Source organism: Sapajus apella, unplaced genomic scaffold, assembly GCF_009761245.1.
Source record: "Sapajus apella isolate SASKATOON/1434 unplaced genomic scaffold, GSC_monkey_1.0 scaffold10, whole genome shotgun sequence".
NCBI classification, from domain to species: domain Eukaryota; kingdom Metazoa; phylum Chordata; class Mammalia; order Primates; family Cebidae; genus Sapajus; species Sapajus apella.
Genome location: NW_022436950.1, coordinates 1,062,940 through 1,089,005, shown reverse-complemented (window position 1 = coordinate 1,089,005; position 26,066 = coordinate 1,062,940). Strand labels below are relative to the sequence as shown.

General features: G+C 49.7%; 1 protein-coding gene and 1 long non-coding RNA gene across 7 annotated transcripts in view; one reads left to right on the top strand and one right to left on the bottom strand.

The window, feature by feature from the left end:
- HDAC4 (histone deacetylase 4) overlaps window positions 1–5,017 on the bottom strand; it is a 341,339-nt gene extending 336,322 nt beyond the window's left edge. For 4 of the 6 annotated variants that reach the window (XM_032277722.1, XM_032277726.1, XM_032277725.1 and 1 more), the window contains exon 1: window positions 4,943–5,017. The gene's annotated coding sequence lies outside the window, so the exon portion shown is untranslated. Of the gene's footprint in view, window positions 1–4,335; window positions 4,479–4,650; window positions 4,922–4,942 lie in introns of those variants that run through there. The other 2 variants (XM_032277723.1, XM_032277724.1) reach the window with 2 other exon arrangements.
- Window positions 5,018–5,665: 648 nt separating this feature from the next.
- Window positions 5,666–7,305, top strand: LOC116551565. Its single transcript, XR_004268993.1, has 2 exons — window positions 5,666–5,830; window positions 6,044–7,305. It is a non-coding gene; the product is annotated as an uncharacterized LOC116551565 (long non-coding RNA).
- Window positions 7,306–26,066: the final 18,761 nt, after the last annotated feature.

Genomic DNA, 26,066 nt, shown 5'->3' with positions numbered 1-26,066 from the left:
GGCTCGCCCTGCCACTCGGGCTGAAGTGCAGTGAAGTAATCACGGCTCACTGCAACCTGGACTTTCCAGGCTCACCTGATTCTCCTGCCTCAGCCTCCCAAGTAATGCGGACTACAAACACAGGCCACCATGCCTGATCAATTTTCTACTTTGTAGAGATGGGGGTCTCACCATGTTGCCCAGACTGGTCTTGAACTCCTGGGCTCAAGTGATCCTCTCGCCTTGGCCTCCCAAGTGCTGGGATTACAGGCATGAGCCACCTTGCCCATCCCTATTATATTTTATACAATGTGTACTGGTCTGTCCAGAGAACAAATGATAATAAATAACAGTCAGCATTTATACCATGCTTACTACACGCCAGGCCACATTCAAGGCCATTTCTATGCATTAATTTATTCAAACTCTGCAAAAACCTTACAAAAGAGGAATTACTATTATCACCAGCAGCAGGTATCATGAAGCCCACCCACGTGACGGGCGTAAGGGGCTGTCCCAGGCTGAAGTGATTGGCAGCGCTAAGCCTTTCATCACCAGCCGTCATGATCTGCACGTTCATGTGCTCTGCCCACCTCGCAAGGGTGATCTCACACTCTTCTTATTGGTCTGTAAAAGCTCTTTATATATTGACTATTAAGCTCACACAGGCATAATGTGTTAGGTATTTTTTCTCCTGTTGCCTCTTAGCCTGGCTTATGGAGTCTTTTGCCAAAGAGATTTTAAAACACTCTTATCCTATTAAATCTGTGAAGATTTTCTTTAAGGTTTCTGGCTTGGTATCGTAAGAGTAGATTAACCTGGTAATTCTTCAAAGTTTTTGGTCTTCAAATGCCTTCTTGCTGTAAAATCTTCCAAGGTAATCAACAGACTGAACAGCAAACACTAAAAGCTGCTCTGACTGAAGTGGACTCTGAGCACCGGCTCCCTTCCATCACCCCCACCTCCCTCCAGGGGCCCTGGGGGCTTCTTGAGAGAAGAACACGACGTCTTTCAGTTCTGCAGCGCCACACTTAACACAAGACAGCATGAGAAAGCCAGAAGTACTTCCCAGACCCCTCCGAAACACGCCTCCAACAGCTCCAAGGAACAGTCAGCACGGCACGAAAAAGTCTAAGGACACGAAGCTAGAAAGGTATTCCAACTTGTCCTCTTCTCAAAGAGGCTGTGTTCGCCCAAGCACCTCGACAAGCTGAACTTCAGCTTCCAGATCACCACAGGCCCAGAAGCAGAGGCACGGAGAGGAGCTAGACTTTGAGACTGGAGGCGCAGGGGACAGCAGGTGGCCCATTTCACCCTACCCCCAGTTCCTCCAGAGGCAGAGCCCACCTGCAGGGCTGTGCTGACACCTATGTGGTGAGTGCGTAAAACAGCACCAGCCCCAAGCAGGTGCTCATCGGGCATCAGCTACGAGACACCTGACAGCTACTCATGGCATCATCTCCTTGCCCCAGGAACGACATCCTCATCCCCGACAGTAATACAGGGAGTCACGGTGGAGGCAATCTGTGTAGGGCCCCGACCTTCCTTCTAGGAAGTGAGTAGGAGGTGTGTCCGGGAGGCCGCAGCAAGGGGACATGACCATTCAGGGCTGCAGACACTACAGCCCACGTGCCACCCTGAAATGGGTCCCCGCTCTTCCCATTCACAGAAGCCCCAGGGAAGAAGCTGACCGTATGAAGAGACCTTCCTGACCCTTGTTTAGTGACACCTGTTCCCAGAGAAATGCTGAAGAATGACTTAAGGTCTATACAAAGGTAGCGTCACTTTTGACATGGCACTCCTCATCCCACATGAACCAGAAGGTAAGGTCCCTTCCTCTAACGTCAAGGCAAAAAACCCAGAGCCTACCACACAGCCCGGCACGTGCTAACCACCTGAGATCAAAGCAAACGCTCCCTCCAGGTCCATCCTTCCCGGACTCCTTACCCCAGGGCAGACTGGAGGCAGGGCTCAATCCCAGCTCCACAGCCCCAAGCTTAGGTGGAGGTTGGGCCCCTCAGCCCTCCATGTCCCCTAACCCCAGCTACAGTCATCAATTCTGGGCCTCGGAAGGAAAGCCCGGCCACAGCCTGCCGCCCCGCCGCCTCAGCAGCAGCCACTCTCTCGCCCTCTGAGGCTCCTTCGCACCCTACATCAGGTATTAATATATTACTCATGGCAGCTTCTGAGCTATGAAAGCCCAGCCGTTTTCAATAGAGAACAGTATGGACGAATTCTACAGGAGCGAAATGTTTCTTCTGCTCCGGCAATTAAGACAGCACAAAGTCGCCTTTCCTTTGGTGCCACCCCCAACATCAAAGGATTGGAATTCAAAGCCATTCACGCTGCATTGAAACCTCACAATGAAGCTGGAGAATGGAAGTCGATTACTGGGCATAAATATGCAGTAGTTAAAGGAAAGAGTTATAAGGAAATTACACTGCAGCAACCCCACAATGTGTGGAAACTTCCAGCACTGGAGTCCTCCTGGTAAACATCCACAGGGCACCCTTCTTCTCAAGCAGGTCTCTGGCCAGATAGAGTCCAGATGGGCTGCCTGGGCCGCACGTGGCCCGCGTGCCAGGCTGTTCTGCCCATCTCGCTACAGCAACAGCCCCCAAAGCCTCTGAGAACATGGCATTTGGGGATTTTTACTTTGCATTGCTATGAAGCTGCTGACCACAGAACATTCTCTCTGGTGCAGGGCTCTGAAGCCACATCTGTCCTTGTCCCTAGGCCTTCCAGGCCTATGTGCTGTCCAGTCATCTTCCCTCAGTCCCGCCTCTTAGCCCAGGGCTCCCCCGGGGGCACGCCTGCTGCCAGCTCTCCTTGCGGGAGAAAGAACCCTAAAGAGGGCAGCGTTACATCTGCCTGCTGAGTACAGCGGCTTCTTTTCTAATAGATTACTGCTCTCTTTAGGACGGGATTTGATCTCTAAAATCAAAGCCCAGAACACAGAAAGCTATACAAGTCTTACAATGTGTCGGGGTGTGTTTTTAAGACATGAAAATACTTCCCTCCCACACAAATGTGAGTTCTTCTGGGGAAAGATGCCACGGATCCCACAGAGTAGACTATCTGGGAAAGCGCTATCAGTCTTAAAAATAGGTAATTGAAGACAGATTTTAGAATTCACACGAGCTACCTGAAAAAAAATTACATCTCACATATTTTTGATATCCAAAACTCCTTTCTGATGAAACTTCTAACTGGGTGGCATTTCGCATTTCCAATTATAATAGAGTAATTGTGTTGCCATAGTTACTGCAAAATTCTGCAATAACTTTTGTTGCTTTGTAACTGCTTTAGTGTATATTTGTGTACAAGCAGCTGAGTTTCCTTAACTCTATCTCCCTCCCTTCCTCCCTCCCTCTCCCCAGCCGCCGCTGCCACCACCACCACCACCTTCCCTGGCTGGGCCTGAAACCACCACACCCGCCTTCTTTGGACGGTCCCGAAAATAATGCATAGAATTATCAGAAGCAATTAAAACTCCAGGCAACCACGATCATATTACAAAAGAAAAAGTGAAACCAGGTCAAGGTGCAAACCTGCCAGTATCCCCCCCCCCCCGCCCCCCGTCCTGCTGGGCTGGCGCTGAGCCAGGGCTGTTTACAGGTTTACTCCCAGGCCTGAACTGCTTCGGTGATTTGTGGGAATAAACAGAAAAGCCTGAATAGAGAAAAACGGGGCAGCAAAGTGGCTACACAGGCCCTTTCCTCCCTCACGGAGGGCAGGCAGAACTGCTCTCAGCAAGCAATTAGGTAGGTCTCCACAGTCATGCAATTAGGATTTAGTTAAGAAAGTCATTAGTTTTAAAATAACTTGTTTAATTTCTGCAACGTTTTATTTGAAAATTGTGTCACAGCAGGTCAATTTACAACATGCAATAAAGAAAACACTCATATCAGCTGCCTCAAGTTATTACAAATTTTTGATGTGCATTAAATGAGTACACTGGGTCCCACCCCCGGCCTTTCCGACTGATACACACGGTCTCCTGCTAGAACAGTGTCAAATAATTCAACGCTCAATGTAAATACAAGATAATTTGCTTATGATTCCGTGGTGTGTTTTCGCAACGCCGAGAAACGCGGATCCCACCCCCGAGCCGCACCGGGCCCCGTCTCGGCCTGTGGACGCCCCGCGGGCTGAGCCCAGGGGGTCCCAGGCAGCCCCCCCGCCCGCCCGCGAACCCCGGGGGCTCAAGGCGGCTACGACACGCGCGGAGCCGCGGACCCCGGCGGGGAGGTTTTTCTGCAAACTCACAGCATTTGACAAAGTTACATAAACGGCGCCCGCCCGGCCCCGGCGCCCGCCCGCCCCCGCCCTCACTCCCGGCGCCCCGGAGCCCACCTGCTTGGGGGGCGCGGGCCCCGCACCGGACGACGGCGCCGCTGCCGGCCCTGCCCACCCCCGCGCCCCCGCCCGGGAGAGCGAGGCCGCCTCGCGGCGCGGCTGGAAAGGTCCAGAAGGGGCCGGGCGGCCCTGGGGACCGCCGGGTCCCACGGCGCGCGGCCCGCGCTGGCCCCCGCCTCCCACGGCCGCGCGCGGGGCGGGTGTGGGCCGGCGGCGTCCACCTGCCGCGGGCTCCGAGGCCTGCGGGCGGCGCGGGGCGCGGGACGGGCGGCGGACAATGGCCCGCGGGCGCCGGGCCCGGGCTGCGCTTACCGCGGCGGGCGGCGGCGGCCGGCTCTAGCCCTGCTCGGGCGCTCCGCGCCGCATCTCCTCAGCCTGCGCCGCCACCCGCCGGCGAGCGGGCTCGGGCTCGGGCGGCGACAGCCGGGACGCGGCCGCAGCGCCGCCGGGGGCCCAGGCTGGGAGGCTGCTCGGGCGGCGGCGGCGGCGGCGCGGGCGGGCGCGCGGGCTCGGGCTCGGGCTCGGGCTCGGGCGGCGGCGGGGACGGTGCTCCGCGGCGGCGGCCCCACAACCTCCCCTCCTCATTCACAAAAAATTGACCCACGTTGAACCATGATGCTTCTCCCCCCTCCAGGGCAGAGCCGGGCGGCAATAGGCCACCCCGCACGCCCGTCAGCCGACCCGGCCCCGCCCCGCCCGCCGGCGGCTCTCCAGCCATTGGCTGCGGTAGCCTTGCGTCACCTCCCCTTGCGGGCCCCGCCCCCCCGCCTGGTTTCTAATGAAGAGCTCGTCAATTACGGCTCGGCCCCGCCTCCCGCCCGCCCGCCCCGGGCGCCTGGCCGGCCATCCATTGGTCCGCTGGGGCCTGCGCACAGCCCGTCTGCTCCCACCCCTCGCCCAGGAGCTGCCCAACCGCGGGGCCGGACGCCCTATGAGCGACAGAGAGGCTCCACCCATGCCCGCCTCCCCGCACACGTCCTGGACCTCATTGGCTCTCGGAGCTGCCAATTCCAGGGGGCGGGCGTACCGACGGACGCTCCAGGCGCCAGCCGCTGGGTGCTTCGCTTCGCGGTTGGGGAAGCGCAGGGACGCGGGGCCAGTAGTGAACGTAAACACTGGCCCCGGCCGTATCCAGCCCCACTCAGTAGCCTGCATGGCTGCCTAGCGGTCAGCACCGCGTGTCTGCGAGCCTAATTCGAGCTTACAGGGCACACAATGGGGTGCAGGCTGAGGCGGAGAGCCGGCCAGGCCTCGCCGCGGCCTCCATCTTGGGTACTGGCAGTGGGTCACGTGGTACTGCGTGCGCACGGAGGCGCAGGGCGGCCTGGTCACCGAGTGCGCAGGCGCGGCGGGCCTCGCCCTGCCCCGCGGCGGGAACGCGGCCGAGGGGGTGCGGGGCGCAGGCCGGCCAGGCCCGCAACGGCAGCCGAGGGTCGTGGGACGCGCCCTCCGCTTCCCTGCGCAGGCGGAGATCGTCCGGGCCGCCGCCAGGGTCTCGAGTCCCGGGCCGGGCAGACGTGGAGGGGCGGGAGCGGCGCACTGGCCGGGTGGGCGTTGTTGTAAGGCGGCGGGGCTTGCGGGGGCTCGTTGAGCTAAGGTCGGGCCCTGCATCCCCGGGAGCGCCTTTGGCGGCCGCAGCCGAGCGGTGTGGGCGGCGGTCTTCAGCGGCCACCTCCTGGCGGTGGTTTCCATTTCTTTCCAACAGGAGTGTGACAACTTTTCACGTTGGGTGCACAAGGCGGCCGGGGAGAAAGCGCCTTCGACAGCGCGCGCCGGGCCGGGCGGGGACGCCGTCCGCCTGGATTGTAGGCCGTTCCCCCGGAGCTGAGCCGGGACCCGTCCTCACGGCATCCTGGGCGGGGGGGGTATTGCAGTTATGTGGATGAGAATACAGTTGGCAACATAAAAATGCCAATTTTACGTTAGATGTCTCAATAACTAATAGTTGGAAAACTTTGGTCTTTGTAAGAAACGCTTTCTCTGAGATGGCTGAGCGTTGGAGGAAAGGAATGGTGAATTACAGAATTTTAAAACAAGATGTAGCTGAAGAGAAGCAGAGCGATTACGGGCTTTTGGAGACTTAGCTGCTGATGGAAACGGTGCGCCATCAAGTTTTCCTGTAGAATGAAACAGGGTCTGCAGCTAGCTAACATCTAGATGGTAAGATTGACAGGATTATCCAAAACAGGCAATCACGAGAAAATGTTAAAACCTGCCTATAAACCTATTAAAGTTAATTTTACATGTACAGAGGGGCCTGAGCAAAAAGTCAGGTGAAAGTTCTGAGATCTAATCCTTGGCAGAGGCAATTTTAAAAGGGAGATTTCCATGAGAAGGAGTGAGTAGCCGCATCGCTGCATGCCGTTTAGACCTCACGTGGAGTCCCGCCAGGCACTCCAGGAGAGTGGGTACCACACAGACGTGGGGTGGATGGTGCAGGAACCTCACTTGCCATGTCTGGAAAGGAGAAACTTGGCCTGGGTGGCTGTGTGTACCATTATGTGTCGGAGGGGCTGGCTGAAGGAGACCACTGCACAGGCGGTGTAGAGGAATTCAATACGATAGAGTTCTGTGCAGTAAAAGCGAACACCCTATGCTGTGAGCTGGGTGTAAGGAGAAAGGTGGAGTGACAACCCAAATGCGTGGGAGCAGCCCCCTGGGACTTCACATATAGGCGTTTGACAGAGTTCCAAACTCAAAGTGAAGGAATCTCAATGTTCTCACAGTTGAAAGAAAGAAACCAGCCCCAAAGGCTCAAATTTTAAAGTCTAGGATTGGGAGATCCAATAGATGGGTAGAACTCCTAGATTGGCCGTGATTGGCAAGCTGGCCGATTATAAAATCTACAAAAAACAGTAACTTTCAGATTACTAACAGCATTCAATCAGTAATTAAATAATTGTAGCATTATCAGTATGTGGTGAGCATTGTGCTAAGCACTTCATATGTGTTAGAAAATACAAAAAATTCTCGATTAGCAAGAGAACATTTTAAGCACCTAAATGTAACTAAGTTCCAGCAGAACTTCCTGAGAATTGAGAAAACCATTAAATAGTTCATCTGGAAGAATAAAGATTTTGAGAGCAGTCAAAAAGAAGAGTAATGTGGGAGAAACTGCTCCCAGAAAATAAAACCATGTTATCTGGGCTTCGAAATGAAAGTAACGTGAGACTGGTCCAGATCAATGCAGAATGATAGAAAGTAAAGAAACAGCCCCCAGCCAATGTCCCGACTCCAGGCTGGTACCCAGCCAGTGTGCGTGATCAGCATGCTCCAGCTGTCTGTCCTTAATGGGCGGCTTCGCAGGCTGATCAGTGCCCGTGCCTTACCAACTATCGACTATGTTTCATACCACCCCTTGTAGGGATTTCAGATATAATGAAAGCGGCTTTTCAAATCAGCGAGAACGCAGTATGGTAGAGTACCTGCTAATCATTTGAAGAGAAGACGTGTTAAAGTTGGAATTTTTACTCATCAAATGGAGTAAAGATTTAAGTTTAAAAAAAGCACTAAGGAAAAACTCAGTGGACATCTCTGTAGGGTTGTGGAATTTAAAGAATGCCATCAACAGTCGTAAAGGGAAATATTGAGAATTTAGCTATGTTGCAATTAAAATTTAGGGTGCAATTAGCGGGAAAACAGATAAACCCCAATTGCAAAAATACAAGGGAATATTAGCAATAAAAAAGAATGAACTGTCATAGATGGTTGAATGTCAAAAACATCATAAAAGATGTCAGATACAAAAGGGTTTACAGTGTATGACAGTTAATAAATTCAGGAGGCAGCCACGTGATCTACGGGGTAGAGATCAGAACGGTTCTCTCCAGGTTGGGGGCCTACAGAGAGGGGCTGGGAAGGGCACGAGAACCTTCCTGGGCAATGGGCATAACACACTTTCTGTCTGGGATGTAGATCACATAGCGGTACGTACTTACCCAAACTCATTGAATTTAAGAGGTGTGCCTTTCTCAGGAAGATTTTAATTCAGAAGAAAAAAATCGAAGGCAGTGTCTGCCCCAGTTTGGAGGGGAAGGGGGGACCTTGGTGCTTCAGAATACAATAAAATTAAGACAAGTGAGTGGGGAAAGCATTTGCGTGGGTTTCACGGGGGCTGATCTTCACAGGTAGCAGGGCTTTCAGAGCTGAGCAGCCCATAAGTAAAGCAGGCAGAGACAAGGACAGGCGAATACAAAAGAAACGCCCAGAAACATGACAGGATGTTCTCTAAGAAGAGAAGTGCAATGCTTTGTTTGGTAAAAGCAAATGTGAGGAAATAAACACTATCGTACAGCAACTGAGTGTCAACTGATAGAAACTTTCAGTTACTTAACCACACATAAATAAAATCTTCAAAGTTTGCACCTTCTTTCACCTAGTGATTGCAATTTTAGAACCTCATTCAAAGAAACAAACATGGATGCTGATGAACATTCTACTGAAAGGTCCACAGAAACAATGGTTGGTTGGGATGAATACATGTGCGTATATTACCAAAAGTAAGGGGTTTTAGCTCATGGAAAGAAATTCACTTTATGGTTTCAGGGGAAAAGAAAGACGAAGACCTCATTGCAATGTGGTGACACCAAGAATGAGGAAAAATGTGTGTCCTCTTCTGAGTGGAAAATGAGAGATTCTTGTTTCCTTTTGCTCACCTGTTTTCTTAATTCTTCAGTGAACACGTTTTACTTTTGTAAAAATAATTCTTTAAAAAATTCAAGAAGGACATGAAGTCCACTAAGAAGATCACAAGGTCTGAGAGCATCTGTTGAGTGGGCGGGACCTGGGGCTGCAGGACAGATGGGGAGGTGCAGCTCAGGCTGCGATGGAGGCAGCAGGTGGGGAGTTCGGGCCCATCTCATAGCCTGAGGTCTTCCGACTCTGCCAGCCTCATCCACACCTTTCAGCAGACCCTCTGCCCTCCAACACTTTCTCCCAAGACGTGCTCCAGACAGAGATGACTCAACCAGGTTATTGAAATAAGCGGTGAGAGACCAACAAAATAGCCGGGCACGGACCCTCCTCTGGCTCCCCTTGGCCAGCTTTCAGGCTTGGATGACTGATTTGATGGAAGTGACCTTGACCAAGCAGACCCAGTCAAAAGCTACCGAAGTTGGCTTGATATTCTTGCTTTATGTTTTATGAGATAAAATCTTGGGGTCATTAGCACGTAGGGAGGAGCTGAAGTCACCAGAGGGCGTGAGGCCAGGTAGAAAGAGGTTGGAAATGGCAGGAGCAATGGAGTCCAGGAAGAAAAGGGAGAAGGGGCCGAGAGCAGAGAGGCTGGAGAAAAGTCCTCCGGACGAGGCTTTTGCTCTTCAGGGAAGTAAGTTGGCACCTGATTACTGTTTGAGGAATTTAAGTGCCAGCTGTCAGCCCAGGTCCAAAAGCAGAGTGCGATACAAGGGCGTAGGCACAGCAGGGGTTTGGGAGTGTGATTCCAGGAGGTAGGAGTGACGGACCTGGGGGCTGGAGTTGGGACAGGGAAGGAGGGACAGCCGGTCCTGGGCTGTGATGTGCAGTCGGCCAGACTGTTCATCTTTGGGAAGGAGGGAGAAGCATTTTTCCATCAGCTCCCAACCGCCGGTGGTCAAGCGTTGCCCCACAGGGGTTCAGTAAAGCCCCCTATATTTACAGGCTGAGCAAGCAGGAGTTCTGAGAGAGCCCCCCCAGACACCCCACCCTGAGCATCACAGAAGCTCTGGAACAGGAGACAAGAGAGGCATCACGGGCCAAGGGCAGGAGCTGCCAGGACACACTGGCCACAGAGGTGCAGCTGGGATGAGAGGGAGCTCTGGCCACAGAAGGGATGCTGACGCGAGTTGAGGGTGCAGACCTGCTGTTGTTCCAGGAGGTGTTACAGACCTCAGAAGGCTCAGAGCTCTTGGCTGGTAGCTGCCACAGTCACCTGGCCAGCACACGAAGTGAGGTACGTCCGAGGAGCTGGTGTGGGAGACCCAAGGCGAAACGTGGTACAGCTGGCTCTTCTACTCCTGCAGGCAGGGTCCCCGTAAGTCCATCCTAAGCTGAAAATGCTTTGAAGACACCTGACCTGCCGGCCATCATGGCTCAGCCTCGCCTGCCCTCAGTGGGTTCAGAACCCATGCATCAGCCTCCAGTGGGGCAACATCTTCTAACACAAGCCTGTTTTGTGGTAAAGAGTTGAGCATCTCACGTCATTGACTGAACACTGGAAACTGAGTCAAAACTGCAACAGGCTAAGTCAGACCCTCGTGATTCGAGGCTGTTGTATTTTTCTCTTAGTACAGGAGACCTGGCAGGTCAGGCCCATGCCTAGTTTGGGCGGCATGGGGCAAGCATCAGGCGAGGCTCACACATCGCGTGTCTAAAAATTGTAAATAAAAGGGCAAATTCACCCAATAGACTGTGACAAGGAAAGTGCCCATCCTCCTCCTGCCACGCTCGTCCTGCTGTAACTGTTTGGAATTTAAAATCCTCAGGGGCCTCAGGGTTCTGCCCCAGAGGGAGCTGCAGCCAGCCCCCGCCTTGTCCCTCTCTCCTCTTGCCACTGACCCCATCTTGCACCTCAAGGCGCCTCTCTTCCTTGCCCAGCCTGATCCAAGCTCCACCTGCATTCCCAGACAGCCATCGCTTGGCCTCCCTGCAGACCTGAGGGTGGGCAGCCCCGTGGCACAGTCTGCCTTTGGGTCTTGGACCTGAAAATAGGCCCATGTCCATTTGGAAATGGCTTCGGGTCATCTGGATGTGGAATCCTGGGCCCCCATCACCTGGAGAATGGGACCCCAAGCAACACCCCCCATGGCTCCACTGACTCCTCAGCTCAGGGAAAGATACCCCGGAGGGGCTGGATAGCCTCCCTTGACAGCATGAGTCCTGGAGCAGGAGGCCAGGCCAGGGCCCTCGTGCTCAGGTCTCAGATGGGCTCTGAAAACCCCAAGCAGGAAAATCCTCAAACAGGAGAGGGGCCTCTGAAAGAAAGGGAGGGATTGAGAATGGACAGAGATGAGTCTGCAGGTGAGGACAGGAGGCTGAGGATGGCAGCTCTCAGTTTATAATAGCATCCTGAGCTGAGACCGGGAGTGAAGACAGGGTGATGGCAGTAATCAACATGTGATCGTGTGGTGTGCTTGCTATGAGCCGGGCACTGTTGGAGCGCCATTGGCGGGTTATTGAAGAGAGAGCTGAGCAGGCTGTAAAAAAGCATTGCTGAGCGGTGCCGAGGGTCCACCCCGTCAAATTCAGTGTCTGTAATGGCACCAGGGTCAGTTATCTTTTCTGGTAGCACTGAGAAGGCCAGCTGCAAAAATCTTGCATAGTTGGATAGATGCAGGGTTGGTGGCAGGGCTAAAGGACCAAGGAACAAGGCCTCTGGGGTACTAGCTATGGTGGCGGACGTGACCACTCTGGGGTCCAGGCCACCTAGGACAGGAAGGGCAAAGGGGCAGAGTTGGATGAGAAAAGGGCAGAGAAGAGGACCTGGAGGTTCCAGTGAGCTCCGTGCCGGGGCTGAGTCACTGGAGCCCAGAGACTTGTGGGAAGACTTTGTTATTTTCAGGTTAAGATTTTGGCGGTAGGGGAGAGAGCAAAGCTCAGGGTCCTGGCAAGGTGGCCCGCTAGCTTACCTGAAGACATCCTCGTTACAAAAGACCTCGGAATGCTGCCTAAAAGGCTGCATTTTGAAGAACACGTGGCTCATTATCCAAGCAAGTAAGGGACTGCAGAAGGATGAGAAATCTCCTAAACTGATGCCTTAGGAAAAAGCCCTTCCTGATACTTCTGGCTGAGGTTTGAATTCTACATCCTTTGTGAAAAGACAGACTAGAAAAAAATCTGCTCAGTGGAACACAGAGACAACGGGGAAGAGCATCTGTTTCCACCTTGGCTCTGGGTGGAGAAAAGGCTCCCTGCGAATTTGTAGCAGGGCCTAGTCTCACTTGGGTCCGAAACATGCTACCTGCACAATACAGGAACTCTCAGGCCCCAAAAGTAACTTGAAAAGTAGTCCAGGTGTGGGATAGTCCTGGAACTTCCGGCAGAAGCAAACAGTGGCACGGAGGGAAATGCCCTCAACCTTGGTTACACAGGATTCCCAGGAATAGAGCCTCCTGCAAAATGAGCTCACAACTGGACATGACAGGACCTTAGGTTTTATATAAATATATATAAGGTTACATAAGTTTATAAAACCCAAAGGAAACAATTCACCATGAGCAACAGTCAGCAGATGAAGAGCAGGATGCTGCCTCCAGTCAAGACACTGAGATTATAAGAGAGCTTAAAAATACATGTTAGAAACTGCTGAAGGCATCAGGGCAGTTACATGAACCAAAGAATAAGACACTTAAGAACAGTGGAGTTGTTCAAGGAACCAATAAAACATCTGGACATGAAAAATGTAGTCATTAAAATCAAAAATTCAGTGGGGAAAATAAAACGCATCTTAGAAAACCTTATTAGCCACTTGGAAAATGGACCCAAGGAATTTATCCAAACGCAGACCACAGGGTAGAAGACATGGAAGCATCTCTTTTCACTAGGCGAGTGGTGGCCGCGTGTGTGCCTGGGGCAGATCTCCGTTAGCAGGAAGTGTGGCCTGCAAATGGCTTACAGCTGTGTCCTTCTCTAGAGAGCTGTCGTTGGTCAAAGGGGAGGCACTTCACCTGGAAATGCTTGGGAGGTTATCTCTCTCCCCTCCCGATGGCCGGCGTCTGACCCCTAGGGATAGGAAGCCCGCTCCCCATGTAGCAAGTCAGGCTCCTGAGCCCCCCATGGGCACAGACTGAGCCTTGGCTGGCTTAAGCCTAAATCAAGACCTTTCCTGGCTTCCCCCCACCCCTGCTGTGCACTGTCCTTCCTCTGCCCCACTCACTGCCCTGCCATTCTCCCCTCACTTCCTGGCAGGGTCCTCCTCCCGCGAGTAGTCTTTGAGAAAGCATTTGCTCGGGCGCCTTCACCTCGTGCTCAGCCTCTCGGGCATCTGATCCAGAACAAGCCGTACCAGGAGGGGAGAATGCAGGAGGAGTGAGATCATGGCTGAGGAGTTCTTAGCATTACGGAAGGGAGGGATCCTCAGACTCAGGGAGTCCTGAAAGCCCTGAGGATGGTAAGTGACATAATGCTACACTAGACCTACGGTGGCGGCACTGCCCACTGCCAGTGTGAAGAAAGCTTTCCTAAAAGCAGCCACAGAGACATGGCGGGTGGCTCCTGAGGAAACATAATTGGACTGATGGCAGACTTTTTTTTTTTTTTGAGACAGAATCTCACTCTGTCACCCAGGCTGAAGTGCAGTGGCCCAATCCAGGCTCACTGCAGCCTTGAACTCCTGGACTCAAGCGATCCTCCCACCTCACTGCCTTCCCAAATAGCTGGGATTACAGGCATGCACCACCATGCTTGGCTAATTTTTAAATTATTATTTTTAGTAGCTTCTGCAGTTGGAGAGCAAACTGCTGAAAATCAGGCCCAAGCTTGGATTAGTGGTGGAGGCTGAGTTCGTCCTCACTCCACCTTCTCTATCTACCTTTCCTCATTGCCTCTATGCTCCTCACTGGGAGGCACTGCCCGAGCCAAGGCTTTGCAGACTCTATAGGCACTGAACAAGTCTCTGCTCTGCCATGGGGAAGGCCACTCGTGCTGGCTCAGAGCATGCAGGAGAGTCTGGAGGTTCCAGGACCTCACATGCATCCTCTGAAATGTTCCTCTCCTACGTCTAGAATCCTACTTTTTCCCCACCAAGGACCCTAGCCTTGGCCTTGACACCAGAAGCTTGCTGGAGCTTGATCTGTGCTGCTCCCGTTGGCACCCTTGGGATCCACGCTTCTGTTCCTGTCTGTGTAATATTCATCAACTCCCAAGTTTCCATTGAATAATCCCTTTCTTCCTGCGGCTGAGGCTCCTCCCTGGGCCTGGCAGGAGGCTTACAGCCTGGAAGACAGAAGATGTAGCCACACAGGTCCTCCTCTGTGACTCAGGATTTCACACCCCAGCGAGAACACGGGGAACCAGAACTGATGGGATGCCAGAATGTTCCTTGAAGTGTGGAGACAATGGCTAACGGTGGTGGAGGAGGACCTGCCAGGCCCGTCTTGGGGGCCATTAAGGAAGAGTCAGGAAGTACAAGAGGTGGGCACACGGAGAGAAACTGATCACATGACATTCCCACAAGGAACATGGGACTCTCCCTGCATTCAGATGACAAGAAAAGAACTTTTAGGAGAGGCATGAACATCACTAAGAAAGCTGGAGGTGTCCATCATCAGCAGGACAGGGCAGAAGCTGGGGAGCCTCAATGAAACTGAGTCCTCATGTGTTCTTGGGGGTGGCAGGATCCGGAGCAGCTGAGACAGTGACAGTTCACCATCTGGGGCAAGGTGCATGTAATTCCCACGACAGGCAGTGTTGGAAACAGATGCTCCGTACCACAAAGAAAAGTCAACACCAAGACAAAGGATCTCTCAGCAAGGCAATCTTTACTTTCTGCAGAAAGGGTGCTCCTGTCAGCCATCTTGCCATGAGAGCACAACAGACAAAGGAAAGCAGACGTATTTATCCTTTCCGCATTTAGGATCATCCTTACTGCTGTGTCTGAGCTCCGCTGGTTGGAGCTAGACTTTACAATCTAAAACTGAAGCCGACCGGCTAATATCTTAAAACTTTCTTGAATAGGTAAAGGTGATGGAGAACAAAAGGAAAGAGGAAGTCTAAATAAGGAAGGGACAGGAAGTTGCTTGCAAAAGGACTTAGAACTGTAATAACATAAATATCTTGGTTAAAGTACAAAGACATAGAATGTACTGTGTGCCTGTGAGCATCGAACAGCTACATAGGATAGGGCTTAACTAAGAGTTACTAGCAAAAAGCAAGAAGGCTTTGAAGAAAGTCTTTAAAACAAACTATTATTTCTAACACTTATGATTTATTCTTTAACACGAATGGAAACTTTGAAGAGGAACTTTTCTACTTCTTACATGCAGCAAGCCAGGGCAGGAGACAAGACGCTCAATTCACAGGTGTTGGCGGTGATCCCAAGGCGGTCCTCAGGGGCCGAGAGACAGCAGCCAATGAGGGCACCACTGTCTAACATATAATCAATACAGGGGGGTGGTGGGTGGACAGAGGCTAGAGGCTGGTGTCAGCTACCACAAGGAAAGTCGTAACCCCTCACCCAGTGCCCGGACCTGAGTCAATTCTCAACTAGTCCAGCTACGAAGGTCTCCTGAGACACCACAACCAGTTAATAGAGTAGCCCTTTCCCGGTGCTTCCCTACGGGACCTCCAGCCATGCAGAGTCACTGTCCACTGGGGCAGGGAAGACCCAGGCCTAGGGAAATCTGCTGCATGCAGGGTTGAGCTGACACTGATATCAGAGGTGTCCCTACAATCCTTGTTCAAGAAGGGCACACACAGTGCAGGTGGTACCTGGGTCTCGCTGTGTGTGTTATCTATGGCTGCATAACAAACTCAGTAGCTTAAAATAACCCACATGCATGACCTCTTCGTGTCTGGGGGCCAGGAGTCTGGGTCCTCTGCACAGTCTCCCCAGACTGAAATAAAGGCGTCGGCCAGGACCGAGTTCTCATCTGAGGTTTGGGGTCCTCTTCCAAGTTCACTTGTGATAGCAGAATTTGGTTCCTTGTGATTGCAAGACCAAAGTTCCTACTTTCTTGCTGGCTCTCAGCCAGGGCCTGTTCTGAGCTCCTGCAGGCCACTTACCATTCTTTGCCACCTGTCCCCTCCACAACAAGGCAGTCTGCTTCTGCCTGGCCAGGCGGAGGCTCCCTCCAGCTCAGCATCCCTCTGACGTCTTTTGAGTTCATCTGATTAGTTCAGTCCCACCCAGGACAATCTCATTTTGACTATGTCAAAGCCCCCTGATTAGGGACGTTAGTGACACCTGGAGAATCCTTTCTGTCACACAAGGTAATGAAGGGCTATAGACCATGTCACCCAAAAACATGCCACTTTGGTAAAGGATCCTTTCTAGCTAAAGGCACCTGAAAAACAGCAGATGCAGGAAGGGTGCTCGGACCTCTCCTTTGATTCCTGAAAACAGGAGAGAAAGTCTCCTATGTGAAAAATGCCCTTCCTGGCCCAGCAGAAAAGGAAATGTTCTTCAGTGGAAGTCAGAGCTGAGAAGGTTCTGTACAAATGGATCTTGTTAAAGTAATTCTTACCTTCCTTTGGCCTCCCACATAATGTAGTTACTTTCCTGCCTTTGCCTCTCTCTGCTCAAACAAGTATAGAAATATCTTGTTTTCGCCAGCTCTTTCGGTTCTTTTCCTTATTAGGTTTCCTATGTTACATGAAATTTAGATTAAATAAATCGGTGTACTTTTCTCCTGTTAATCTGTCTTATTCCAAGAGAATTCTTCGTCCTACCTGGGAACCCTAAGAGGTGGAGGTAAACTGTTGCCTCGCCTACGGTTGGATAATTGTGGGAGTGATAGCCCATCATATTTGTAAATCCTGCCATCCCTCACTGCGGGCAGGAATCTTGGTACCTTCGAAGAATTCTCTTTCCCACACCTCATCTGTCACGGTGGGTATAAGGGATTTGCAGACCTGCCTGTGCTCACTTCTCTAGCCCTTGACTATATGTGGTACCGACTATATGTGGTACTGACTATATGTGGTACTGAGACTATATGTGGTACTGACTATCTGTGGTACTGAGACTATATGTGGTACTGACTATATGTGGTACTGAGACTATATGTGGTACTGACTATATGTGGTACTGACTATCTGTGGTACTGAGACTATCTGTGGTACTGACTATCTGTGGTACTGAGACTATCTGTGGTACTGACTATCTGTGGTACTGAGACTATCTGTGGTACTGAGACTATATGTGGTACTGACTATATGTGGTACTGACTATATGTGGTACTGAGACTATATGTGGTACTGAGACTATATGTGGTACTGACTATATGTGGTACTGAGACTATATGTGGTACTGACTATATGTGGTACTGAGACTATATGTGGTACTGACTATATGTGGTACTGACTATCTGTGGTATTGACTATCTGTGGTACTGATATCTGTGGTACTGACTATCTGTGGTACTGCCTATACATGGTACTGATTCACTGGGACATGCTCCTATTCATTTTGTGACCTAATGTATGATCATGGCCCGTGTTTGCCAGTGTTTCACGTATGCCTGAAAAGAATGTGTTTCCTACTTCTGGAATGCAAAATTATTATTATTTTTTTGAGATGGAGTCTCATTCTGTCGCCCAGGCTGCAGTGCAGTGGCACCATCTCTGCTCACTGCAACTCCGCCTCCTGGATTCAAGTGATTCTCCTGACTCAGCCTCCCAAGTAGCTGGGACTACAGGCATGCACCACCACACTCAGCTAATTTTTGTATTTTTAGTAGAGATGGGGTTTCATCATGTTAGCTAGGCTGGTCTCTAACTCCTGACCTCATGTGACCCACCTGCCTTGGCCTCCCAGAGTGCTGGTATTACAGGAGTGAGGCACCGCGCCTGGCCAAAATTATGTTTATATAGAGACATTAGTTTAACCTTAGGATGGATGTACTTAGTCTATTACAGAGCTTTCACCTACTGGGCAACAGGTATCATGGTAGGAAAGGCCAAGTGTAAGACCTTGAAATGGCCTCCCTGCCCTCCGGGCCCCTGCCCTGGACAAGACAGTGAATCGGCTGTAAGAAAATGGAGTGCAAAGAGATTGTGTGAGTAAATCTAAGCAGCATCAGCTACAGCACACATGACATGAGGTAAGGCGATGGGGTGTCTGATACACAATGCAGAACTTATAAGGCATGAGGGGATGTTGGAGTCGAAGCTCTCTACACTCCTAGTTCTAAGCTTATCACAAGAAGTGTCTGTTGTTATAATATCAGCCAAAATTGACCCAAAGGAAAGAAAACATTTTGGCTGATAAAGGTGGCCAGTATGTCATGGTAAGAGGCACGGTTCACCAGGAAGATAAATCAGTTTAAACTTTTTGCATTTAGTGATTTAGCCCCAAAATAACATAAAGCAAAAATTTTAAAAGTTCTATGGAAAATGTATAAATCCATAATATTGGAGAATACTACTCATTTGACAACTGAGACATACAAGATTTGGATAATTAACATGGTTACACTAATGTCCCCATATCAAAAGAATCCTGCACTCCTGAATGAGGAAGCACATTCTTTTCAGGCATTCGTGGAACACACTAGGCCACAAAGCAAATCACAACAGGTTTGAAAGAATCGATATCGTACAGACTGTCTTCTATTAGCAAAAGGTGATTGGGTTAGAAATCAATGACAAAAAGATGATATCAGGAGAATCTATAGGCAAGCTATCTGAACAGATAGGGAAGCTCAGGAAGTTTGCCAGATGTAAGATTCACACATCCAAATTCCTCATAGTTCTATACACGGAAACACTCAGAATTCTTCAGACACCATTTATGGTGCAGAAACTTCACAATGCGTAGGGATAGATGTAACAAAACCTGTGAAAGGTATTTATGGAAACAGTTGTGAAACTTGTTGAAATATATTTTCAATGGAACCGAATAACCAATGGTATACACAAAGTTTCATCAATTCTGAAACGCGCTTTTTTCACATTTTTAACATCTCAGAAATCAAATATGTCAAAATTAACTGTGTCACAGCTTTGTGTCATAGATCAATCAGCAGCACTTTTTCTTTCCCCACAGCACATAAAATAATGGTGCATCTTTTACTTGACGGCATCTTGGATTCAATTAAATGAATACCATATCCATGGATGGAAACGCTGAAAATTGTAAAAATGGTGATTCTCTTCAGTGCATTTTAAAACCTTAATGCAATTTTTGGCAAGTTGCTTCTGAAAATCATTAAATAGCAAAGAGCTGAGAATAGGCAAGGCAACTTTGACAAATAACATGGTGGTGGAGGGGAGGTGTTTTAACCAAATGTCAAGATCTATTCTAAGCTTTAGGAATTGTGCCACATGGCATTGGCACGGGAATACACAAATACAGCAGCATAACAGAGCAGGGTCCAGGCAGCAGCACGTGTAAGTATAGAAACTTGATCTATGACGGGGACTGCATCACGGAGCTGAGCAGAGAGAGTACTAAATCATTGGTACTTGGACAACAGGTTCTCCATATTAAACGAAAGAAAAATAAAATTACGATTTCACATCAAACTCATAAACTTGGCAGAAAAATAATCTATGTATGAAAAAGGAACACTTCAGAGTTTTAGAAGGAAAAGGGTAGAGATAGTTTTATGACCCGTGAAAGGATTTATTTTATAGCATAGAGAAACCATAAGCCATAAAGGAAGATATTAACAAATTTGACATCACTGTTCAATATCATTAGCTTTGCGGGAAATGCAAATTCAAACCCCAATGCGCTGCTACGTCACACCTATCCAAGTGGCTAAAACAGAAAGCGGTGGAGACTGCGATGCCGATGGGGGCACAGAACAACCGCGGCTCTCACGTCAGCCTATCAAAAAAAAGCCTTTTTGTTTTGTTGTACTTTTTCCCATTGGAAAACATCCACCTACCATATATATGACTCAGCGACACGGTTTGGCCGTGTCCCCACCCAAATCTCATCTTGAATTGTAGCTCCCACAATTTCCGCGTGTTGTGGGAGGGACCTGGTGGGAAGCGATCGAATCCTGGGGTTGGGTCTTTCCCATGCTGTTCTCGTGATAGTGAATAAGTGTCCCAAGAGCTAATGGTTTTATAAAGGGGAGTTTCCCTGCATGAGCTCTCTTCACTTGTCTGCCGTCATGTGAGACATGCCTTTCATCTTCTGCCATAATTGTGAGGCCATCCCAGCCACATGGAACTGTGAGTCGGTTAAACCTCTTTTTCCTTATCAATTACCCAGTCTTGGACATGACTAATACACCCAGCCATCCTGTTCCCCTGTACTTACCCTAGAGAAATGAAAGCGTGTGCTCCACAAAAACCTATATGTAAATGTCTATTGTAGCTCCATTCGTAACAGCCACAAACTGGAAACAACTCTAAGGTGTTTCAGCGACTGAGTGGATAAACAGAGTGGTCCATCCATGCAATAGAACCCCACACCACAAAGAGGAATAGGCAATTGTGGATGCAGATGATAACAAGTCATCATCCACTCTCCTACTTATCTCCAAGCTTGGGATATTTAACATAGGTATCCAAAATAAAATACACACATACGTACATAATAAAATTGTGGAGGACAGTTCAAAGAACAGAATCTTTCTCTTTTTCAAGATTTTGTTAGTATTCAAACAGCCAGTGCTTCCTTCACCAGTGCCCGCTTTTCACAGCGGTCAAGTGACTCTGGCGTCTTCTCTCCTGTCCATTGATGAACTTTCTCACTTCACACAACTCACGACCCTCAGCAAATTATGTTGAATGGACGACCTAACTTCTGTGATCTGGAAAAGACAAAAATTCTATGTTCTTTCTTTCTTTTTTTTCTTTTTTAGACAGAGTGTCATGCTGTCGCCCAGTCTGGAGTGCAGTGGTACAATCTCAGCTCACTGCAGCCTCTGCCTCCTGGTTTCAAGTGATTCTCCTGCCTCAGCCTCCCAAATAGCTGGAATTACAGGTGCACACCACTACCCCGGCTAATTTTTGTATTTTTGATAGAGATGGGGTTTCACCATGTTGGCCAGGGTGGTCTCAAACTCCTGACCTTGTGTGATCTGCTCGCCTTGGCCTCCCAAAGTTCTAGGATTATAGGTGTGAGCCACTGAACTCAGACAAATTCTGTTATTTCTTAATCATGCTTAGAAGCATTGCCAATTGCATAATTGAGACTCATAAAATTTCATTGGATATCAGCCTTAAGAATTAAATTCTGTGGAGACTACTGAAGTCAATTATTTTTATATGAAAATCAAATTACATTTTTCACTAATAAGTAGTTTCTAAGACACAAAAGAAATTCCAAAATGTCATAATGAAAATTCAAATGATTGTATATAAGTGTGGGCAAATACTTAACTAGTTTTCAAGTGCCCACAATGCTTTGAATTCATTTTGTTTAGTATGAGAAATCATGTTTCATCAGGATTTCACTTTTAAGTGGAAATATTCTTTGTTTTTCTTGGACTTTTTAAAACATCAGATGATTAAAAGCCCCGCGTGATCAAAATTTAAACATCTGGGCAGTGATTGTGTGCACAGGCACCGAAGCGAGCCCATGGCAGCCCTCGCAGCCCCCGGAGGGACAGGTGCGCTTGCCAGTGCACATTGAACGAGCACCGGGAGACCGGGGAAAATAAGAAAGGCCCCATCTAAGGACGTGTCCCACCTGCCTCATGGACCTGTCTTTAGTCACTGCGGAAGCCTTGCACTCACCATGCTGCCCAGCAAGTAAGTAGTGGGCGTTCAGTGAGTAGTTGCTGGGTGAATTATTCCAGAAACATCTCAGAAGGGTGGAGCTAGAGAGTCTGGACCCAGGCTGAGCTGAACCAAGAGTGTGTGCTTTTCATCAGCACCAGACATTTTGTTATTCCTTTCTGTAGTCCCAACCCCCACTGGACATTTTCTTTCTGAAATGGTTTTGTGGGCTAGGACTAATTAAAGAATTTGTAGGATAGGACTAATTTAATAACTCCTTGATTAAAATGAAAACCACTCTCTGCTCGGCGATACCAAAGGTAGGGATCACCCAGAAACAGTTTCCCCACCTTGTTGTGCAAGACTTTGAATCGGTCCCTGGCGGAGTCACGTTTAGTATTTAGCACTGGAGGTGCTTCATTATATGAGACACCCTCTACCCCAAAATCCCGGGGCTTAGTTCCCCAGACCAGTGTGAGCTCGCCTAGCTACGGAGTCCTTCAAAGCAACCCATGCAATTACTATATCAACACAATAATAGGGCATCTGTTTTTTAATTTTAATTTTATTTTTTCCCACTAAAATATTCAAGTGAGAAACATTTGGAGATTTATATTCAGGGCACAAGACCAAATGGCATCTGAAGCATTTCTTTGTTAAATATAATTAATTTTTCTTGGCTTTTTTCCCCCATCATGACAAAGCTGGATCTGTACCATTCATCCTGTTTATAGGTGACTCTTTTCCTTCCCCAAAGATTCTCTGCAGTAACCACAGAGATGCTGGAGGCAATTCTGTTTCCTCTCCTGTCCTCCTATGGCCAAATAGGAACCAGGCACTTTGAGTTACTTTGACTTTTAAAAACAAACAAACAGCCCTCCCGTGGGCTTTCATTTTCTGTCAAGAAAGTGGCCGAGCTCACTGGATTTCACTTAGAATGGGCATGGAAAGGCATACCAGCCTCCGAGGAAAGGGTGGGTGGCCGATAGATGTGTGCAGGGTAGACAAAGAAAATATGACCTCTTTCTTTTCCTTGTTTTTTCCTAGAAAAAGGAGCACTTCTTTGTAATGTATATATATATATACACACACACCCCACAATTAGAATCTAAAGAAAGGGAGACCAGATAGCAAATGTTATTTTTCCAATAAAAGATATATGTGATCTGGCTCCTGGGTGCTGGTTGTAAGTGGAGATATTACTTCTGGCTGACTGATGAGTGGAACATCCTTCTCCTGAAATATTGATAGAAGATTACATGAGACCACAAACCAGCTCCATAAAGCACCTCATTTCTAATCCTAATGGTGTTTTCTTTCCTCAGGATGACTGCTGTATTCATGATATGATGGCTTTATTCTATCTTGGGGAAAAACTTTTTACCATACTGCTAAATTAACTTGTCAAAAGGCTTCAAACTTCGGAAGCTTTTACAGCTCGATTCAGTGCCATTATTCCAGATTGAATGGGGAGGCCGTGACTGTAAAAGCCTGCAAAAAAATAAACTTCACAGGCTCTCAGAGACGGAGCGAGATACTTACCTTTTGTTCAGGTTGTATATCTTTATTGGAGACGCTGAGAATAGCTGCATTTTGCCTGCAAATTCTCGCTCTCACCCGGAAAGACTGTGTTTTTGTTCGTTGCTCTTGAAGGTCCTACCCCGTGTGTACCCTCTTGATTACGACTCGTTCCTACAGAGCAGAGCCGGGACGGGATGCTCTCCAAAACGCGGGGGCAGTGGAGCAGACAGAGCCTCCTGCTCCCAGAAGGAACCTTGGTGTTTTTGAATTCTTTTATTCTTGAAACAGATTCATGAAGGATTTCATAGCTAATTACTGCTTATAAATGCAAGCCAACTGCCATGGTGCTTTACAGGGTTCTATCTGTGGATCTAAGGGGAAGGAGAACAAAGACGTGGCTGGATTAATGTCAGCGAGGGAACTGCAAACCGGCCATTTGGAACATCGGGGAGACACACACGTCCAAGGTGAAGTGGTCTCAGCGCTGGTCTCCTGAGGACTCCGGGACGATGGGGGGTTGGGAGGAATCGCTGCGTCGCTGAGGGGGATCTGCTGGCCTATGCAGATGCAGCCCAAGGCTCTCACCCAGCAAAGCCCGCACCTGCGCACCTGGCGCTGGAAGAATCCAGCACTGGTCTGGGAAGACGTTTGATACGATTTGCCTCTCCCTTCTGTAGGTAATTTCTGTTTTCGTAGAATCATTTCTTAACTAAATGCCCTTGGTAGATGCTGGTGTTTCTCAGCCTCGGAGGAGGTTAGTCAGGCTGGCTGGGCTGCTCCGTGGTCTTGTGGATGAAGACTTTGAAGATCTCTCCCCCATCAGTAAGAGCTTATTTCAGGCCAGGCACAGTGACTCACACCTGTAATCCCAACACTTTGGGAGGTGGAGGCAGGAGAATGGCTTTAGCCCAGGAGTTTGAGACCAGCCTGGGCAAGATAGTGAGACCCTGTGTCTATAAAATATAAAAGCATTAGCCAAGCGTGGTGGCACGTGCCTGTGGTCTCAGCACTCTGGAGGCTGAGGAAGGAGGACCACTTGAGCCCAGGTGGTAAAGGCTGCAGGGAGCCATGTTCACGCCACTGCACTCCAGCCCAGTCTGGGTGATGTATGAAGAACCTGTTTCAAAAAAAAAAAAAAAAAAAAGAAAGAGGCTGGGCATGGTGGCCCACGTCTGTAATCCCAGCACTTTGGGAGGCCGAGGTGGGTGGATCACCTGAGGTCAGGAGTTCGAGACCAGCCTTATCAATATGTTGAAACCCTGTCTCTACTAAAAATACAAAACTTAGCTGGATCTGGTGGTGGCGGGCACCTGTAATCCCAGCTACTCGGGAGGCTGAGATGGGAGAGCTGCTTGAACCTGGGAGGCAGAGGTTGCAGTGAGCTGAGATTGTGCCACTGCACTCCAGCCTGGGCGACAGAGTGAGACTCTGTCTCAAAACAAAACAAAACAACAACAACAAACTTATTTCATTATTTTCCAAACTCAAAATGCTCAAGATAATAAAACACACTTATATTTTGTGTGCCATGCCCCAAAATAGGTGACAAGATTGTTTGAAAGGCAAGGTATGCAAATACGCCTTCCGTCTCTGTGTTCCTCATGTGTACGGTCTCTCACAAAGCCTTCTCATTCCCCAACCCTAAGACACCTTTTGTCTTGAACTTCTTTGGGAACATAGCCTTCTTCCCTCCCAACATCCCATACTCCCCTCGAGTGGAAGGGCTAGTTGCCTGTCTGTGTTATTTCCCGCTCAGATGGGAAACGCCTGTGGGTTGGATGGTGTCTTAGTCATGTCTCCCCAACACCATCCCAGTAGTTCACACACACAATAACCCTCGGGGGCTGGGGCCCAGGAATGAGTCTTTCTGAAATCCCCTGGAGGTGCCTAATGGACAGCGGAGATTGCAGACAGCTGTGTGGGTGGCCAGGTAATAAGGAACTCCCTCTGGGTGTCTATGACTTGCAGGGGAGGCTCACCAAGGGATGAAGGTTGGGGCTAGGTTATAGGGGGCAGGTGTGGCCGAGGCACAGCCCTGGCGGGGGTGCCTTCAAGGTCTGGGTGGACGTGGGAAGCACAGGGCTGGTCCAGAGGCTGGTGTCTGGGCACGTGATCTAGGCCGCGTCCTTGCAAACAGAACTGGAATCCTGCTCCAGGGAAGGTGTTGGGCTATCCTGCAGCCAGGGTGACCTGGAAGCCTCGGGGTCCTGAGCAGTTCAGATCTTCAGGGTTCCCTCCCGGGCAGCACTTCTGATTCACTGCGCCCCTCATGGCTATGCCCCAGGGCTCCTGCTCCTGCTTAGATGGAGTTCTGGGGCTGGGGCTTCTGATCGGCCCTCCTGCTTGATCTCTTAACACCAGTCTAAATTGGATGGACCCCACCAGTTAAGAGGGAGGGTGGGGAGAAGATTGCTGAATTTTTCAAGGAGGAAGGTCACCCTGAGATGGGTAAGCTGGAAAATTTCCCGGACGCTCTATTGTCGCCCCATTAAGATCCTCATCTTTTGCTCTGAGTGGCTTAAGGGAAGTGGGAGGGGCGGGAAGAGGATTTCTATTCACAGGAGTGTCTGCTATTTACCGGGCTCTGTGCCTGGCATTTGACACAAGGCTCATATTGATTCTTTGCCACAACCCTAAATGTCTCCCTGATTCCTGTTTTCCAAGAGGAAAGTTGACTACCCAGAGACTCTGAGAAGGTCCTCAAACTCACGTGACCAGGACGTGGCAGGGCAGGGGGGTCTTCGGTCTGTCCACCTGGGGCTTTCCCCAGGCACCTTCTGTGGTTGCTGGGGATGGAAAACATGGCCCTGGGGGCGTAACACTGAACCTGAGCAGGCAGACCCTGTGCCCAGCCCAAAAAGCATAGGAAAAGGCGGATGCTTAACAAAGTCAGA